We start from the raw sequence: 5,816 nt of genomic DNA, 5'->3' as shown, positions 1-5,816 counted from the left end.
AGACGTTGTCCGCTTCGCCGGGTACTTCAACCGCACACCACAGGTGGAGATATTATACCGGTGAGTGGTGTGCGTGCGTGCGTGCGTGCGTTTTTGCGAGAGGCTCTTGGCTTCCGTCTTCAAGTGCATCCTTAAAGCACCAGCTGGCAGGTTTCGAGAAAGAATATTCTTCCAAGGTACAGCTTTTGTATGAAGTGAAAACTGTTTCCCTTAAACCGCTTTTTACGTTATAATTAAGGTAGCAAAATGGCTTGGTTTTTCCTTTATAGTTGGATTCTTACTGGTAGAAAACAATATAGCAGCTGCCAACTTTCAAGGTCACACGCTGCCACGATTATTTCACCTGCAGCGCTGGGTACATACTGAACGCAAGCGACGAGATGGTATCGGAGAAGGTGTTCTTCGAGGCGCTGGAGGATGCGCTTGCCCTCTGGCCAACGGACGTGCACCTCGTGGACTATACGGTCGCTCCCAGTCAGCTGCTGCCGCTCTCCGAGCATCAGCTGGCTCCCCACTTCCATCTGTTTGTAGAGCTGGACGGACCGCTGCTGTCTGACGAACAGACCAAACTGGTGAGACCACGCAGCCAGCGGAGCTGAGCAGGCCGTTGAAGGACGTTCTAGCGATATTCCCGAACGTTCACTGGTTGTATGAACACAATGTATGTCAAAAAATGCGTGGTTGCGAGTTTGTATGATCTTCTACTTTGTCTAACAACATTATTTGGTAGACGATTCGTAGTAGCCTCGTGGTAGTCACGCTGATATGACGCAGGCCCCATACATAGCCCAAATGTGCTTAAGAACTGCCAAAAATAGCTGAAGATCTTGGAAGACATTCAGGCAACAAGGTGCGAAATATTGCACCAAAATTCAAACGCAAACACCTGCCCCGGCTACACCACGCAATACCCCCCGCCCCTGGTGGGAGGCCTGGCCACAACTGCGGCCCACACCGACAGCTCGCGCCTCTCCGCAGGTGGACGAGACGCTACGACGGCGGCACGCGAGCTACGACAACAGTCGGCGGCGGGAGCGCGTATGCCCGGTTGTCGTCCGTCAGCTGCCGGCGGGCGCGTTCCGCCGCTTCCGGGACCACTTGCTGGCAACCACGACCGCCAGTCCCACCCAGTTCAAGATGCCCCGCGTGCTGAGAACCGCGGAGGCGGCCGAGTGGCTCCTCAAGTGTCACCTCTGAGTGAAGCTCGCGAGTAATGTCATGTGCGCATAGAGGATGACGCACCGGCATGAGAGCAACGACGGATCACAAGTTTGCCTGTTTGCATTAAGGCTGTACCTCAGTGGGGCACGCGACTCCACTAACTGGTCAGCTGAACAAAATGCGATTCAGTGGGACGGAGCGACGTGTTTAGTGCCAGAAACCCTTGGGTTAGTCTCAGACTGGAGCGTACTTTCTGCAGATTGTGTGCTACCGTTTGGCCCTGATTATTTTTTGTAGTTGAGCGTCAGTGTAGATATATATGCCTACGCAACGTTTAGAAAAAATCATCGTACACCATTCGTCGTGTTTAAGGCGGAACATACCGTCAATAATCTTAAAACAGATAGATTCATGCTCCTACCTTCACTGCCTTGCTGTTGCGTAATTACAACATTTCTGGTTATCAAGAACTATAAAAAATGTACGGGACCAAGGTAGCAATATTAATGCAATGAAAAACATTTCTTATCGCGTCTAGGTACGTTTATGAAACGGACAGGCCAGAAAAGTCCAGAACATAGCCTAAACTAAACTAAACTAAACTAGCCTAGCCTAAGCTAACCTAACCTAATGTAACCTAACCTAATGTAGCCTAACAACTTAACCTAACCTCACCTAGCCTAACCTAACCTAACCTAACCTAACCTAACCTAACCTAACCTAACCTAACCTAACCTAACCTAACCTAACCTAACCTAACCTAACCTAACCTAACCTAACCTAACATAACCCCCACCCTATCCCCTTCAACCCAATGTCCCACTGGCATCCATGTTCCATGCCATATATATGTACCGTATCATGGAGTTTTGTTTAGCCGCCATATTCTCATTTTGCTTTTCATTCCCACGGAACAACGTCATATTTCCCCACCATGTTGACCAATCTACAAACAATACGGAAGACTGCTTCGATACGCAAGAAACACATTTTATTGAATTCTTGTTACCTCGGCCTCATACATTTTTATAGTTCTTGATAAGCAGTAATGTTGTGATCGCGCAGTAATGTTGCGATCACGCGTAGAAATGGCGCCGGGGCCGTGGTTGCTGCGTGTTTGCGCTCGGATGTTCGCTATCGTAGTTATTTAAGTTCCAAGGTAAGAGCTTAGATGACCTGTTTTACGGTTAATTACGATATGTGCTGCGTTAAAAACGACGATGCTCTGATGTAGCTCTGATGCTGATGCTGATGTACATCGCTCTTTCTTAACATGAGGTAGCAATGTATACCCTGACCTGAGCGTCTGGTGGTGTGGTATATTTGATATTGCGTTACAGGGACTGCTTCACGCTTGTATGAGCTTTCGGGCAGATGAACACAATTTTCGAGAACCTTCCCTGCAGTTCACAGCTACGCCCTCGCAGTTCAGGCTTCAGCCACACTGGGAGAGAACGGCCCTTCAGTCCCTGACCCTCCGGAGGGGGCAATGTACCCCCCCCCCCCTCCCCCCAGTGTGCCACCCACAGGCTCCGTTTCCGGAAAAGGTAAGAGGTCTCCCCAGCGCTAAAAGGGCGGATAGAAGTGTGGTCAAAGATAAGAGAAGACAACTTACGGTAGCCTCACTAAGTCCAATCTGTTACAGAATCGACTAATAAAACTAATTAGACGACATTATTTGGAGCCTGCGCTTGCCGTCTTATGACCGGCAGCCGACATTCTGCAGCCGACGTCAGGCGGCGGAAGCCGGGCGCGCAAGGTCGACAGTCGTGAAATAATGCTGCCGAAAGTTTTCCGCTATCAATTCTTATCGTTCAAAGACTAGACTGGACTGTTTACTTGACCCGCTTCGTTTTAAGGTTGTCCTCTGAGCAAAATGACGGTGTAGCAGCACCAAATGTAAAGGTTAGACCTTTACTTTTCCAGTTCCACCACAATATTTCAGCACTACCTCGCGGCGCTACTAATCCGTTCCTGTGATCAATCTAGGGATTGCATAGATGAAATAAACATTTGGACTAAACGTTTTCACTGGTGTCCTAAAACGTTCAAAGGCTTCTTTTTCAGATACACCATCGTTTTCGCCCATCCAGTGGCCGCCACCTAATGCTGCCGCAGGCTGACACCACGCAACATACGGAGAATGCTACGCCGGATGTCGTTTTTGGTCCAGACTGGCGAGCGTGTGTGTTCATAACTATCTTACACAACTTGTAATTGCCCAACTCTAAACGCAGGTTTAACATCTACAGAGGAACGTGACTTGGCCATGTTGACACAATTTTGACCTATTTCGATCTACAATGTACATCACGGGTCCTCAATATCTCTGCATAGAATTCGGCAACAATTCCGAGAAAGCCCACCGCTTAGTACTATCGTTTTAGAGTGAGTTAACTGAGCCATTGTGAAATGAATAGCACCGGCGCTTTATTCCATGCAGTCATTTAATGCACGTGCTTTTAGTTTGTTGACCTCAAAATACAAGAGAAAATTATATCTTTCGGTGACTTCTGACCTGTTTGCATTAAATATGGAAAAGAACAATAAAGTCAAGAATATGACCCTCCTCGAATCGGGTGCGCCATATCCGGTACTTTGTGTTTAGGGGGCCTTTCACTATCAGAGGGCATTCGTCAACCCTGTGCATCCTATTAGCAAGACTCTGGCTGCGCCCCTGCAGACCTCTATGTACCCAACGTCGCTCCTGCGCCGTTCCAGCTCCTCAGGCCCGCTGTGTTGACAGAGGACCCCTCTGGCCAGTGAGGAGTTCCTGACCAACGGCGTTTCCGGTGACTGTTCGGGGGCTCCAGTGACCGCCTGAGGGTCCTCCGGCCACCAACGGACACCTCTAATCGCTCAAAGGCCCATCCGACCACTTTAGTGCTAATCTGGCTACCCAGGACCCACTGGTCTGTTCAATGGCCCGTTTGGTCGCCGGGTTATTTAGCCGTGCACTCGCTATACTCCGGAATCTCAATGGTTTTATTAGCACTTCGGGGCATCTTTCGCCGCTCCTATACCGCCTCCAAGAGGCACGAGAAGAGACGTACTCCTGAGAGTCGTTCTGGCTCCAAAGGGGATATTTTTGTTGCTTATTTGCTGCTCCGACCGTTCAGGGGCTCTCTGGACACTCAGTGGTAGAAGTACACGTCAAGGGCTCTCTTTTCAGCGCCCTTCTTGTCGCTCAAAGGCCTGTCCAGCCAGCGATTGGTCACTTTTTCCACTAAAAAGCCTTTCGGCGCCTGACCTACCCCTCAGGCTGGAACTCAGCACATGGCTGGAAATCTCGTAAGGCCCTCTGGAAAGCCCCAGGCCCCGGAAAACCTCACGAGCCGTCTGCATTGAACCTGGGGTTCTGAAGAGCGGGTCCGGCGGGTCCAGGCTGCCCCCTAGAAGGGATATTTTCGGGGCGGGCAGCGCAGAGAAAAGTGGCCGGAATGAATGAAAAAGTAAAAACGAGATTTTTGCTGTCAATTAAGGTAGTAAGTGTAGCCAAGTGAATTAAATAAGTCATTACGGCAGCACCATAGGCAACCTATGTGCTAAAATTCATGACTACAAGACTGGACCCCTGAATCGACCAGAAGAGTTCCGGTACCGTCACACACAAATCTGACATACTTCGAGCTCCCCGGAAATACTCAAGATACCTGTCGAACACTCAACTGAAGTCGGAATAATTCGAACGGAATTTTGCTTTTCGGAGCGGTGCTGCTGATCAACACGAATGTTGCGGAATTGCCCAAATCTCCGCGGGCCTTAGGCACAGAAAGATACTGGTGGCTTTCTCTGGGTCTCTTTGGGAATGTTAATCATTCGTAGACGATCTAATTCAAAACTAAATACCTTAGCACACATGGAGATACGAAAGATATTCAACTTGTTTTGACTGTACAAACTAGCACCAAAAGCGAAATGGATCCAGTATCATTTTAGCTGCGACTACATTGATGAGGGGATGATAAAATGTAGACAAGTTGTAACAAGGTAACAGACTATCATCCAAATAGGCTTGGATGCTAGAGAAAAGAATGCGCGCCTTTGGTGCGTCAACATGCGCAATGAAAGACAGGTGAGCTTTTGTATGAAACGGGTCATTGAGTAGGATCGGTCTGCTGTCCATTACGCCGTAATAAACTGGCTTAAACACATCAGGTAATCGTCCAAACGGCAAAAACTGTATAAGCTTAAGCCAAAATGTCGTGTACCTTCGGCAACTCAAAAAGTGTCACAAGCTTCCAGCTGCCTCCAAGCCTGCGCGCGGGTTTTCACAAAAAGCTTAAGATCTTTTCAAAAATTGAGATCGGTGTGCCGCTCTCAAAATGAAGTGGCCTAAAAACCGAGATGTTCTCAAGTTGGGGAAGGGGAGCGGGCTCTCTTGCGGTTGATCGGGTCGTAAGGGCTCGAGGCGCCTGGATCCTGGACAGGCCCCCTCCCCACCCAATTTCCAAGAGCGGTCTCCATCTCTGCCTAGGGCCTGTTGGTCGAATTAACAAGTGGGCCGGCAGTCCGGCGCTTCGCGGAAGCGCACGCAATCTCGACGAAACGCGCATCAGCTGACCAGTCCGGGACAGGGACTGCGCGCGTGACGTACTGCCCGCGGGCCAGCTCTGACGGCGGGGGCGTGGCATTGATCGTCCGCGACTGTAACG

The sequence above is a fragment of the Pollicipes pollicipes genome, unplaced genomic scaffold (assembly GCF_011947565.3).
Source record: "Pollicipes pollicipes isolate AB1234 unplaced genomic scaffold, Ppol_2.1 Scaffold_5724;HRSCAF=6776_pilon_pilon_pilon, whole genome shotgun sequence".
Lineage (NCBI taxonomy): Eukaryota > Metazoa > Arthropoda > Thecostraca > Pollicipedomorpha > Pollicipedidae > Pollicipes > Pollicipes pollicipes.
This window is presented reverse-complemented; position numbering follows the sequence as displayed.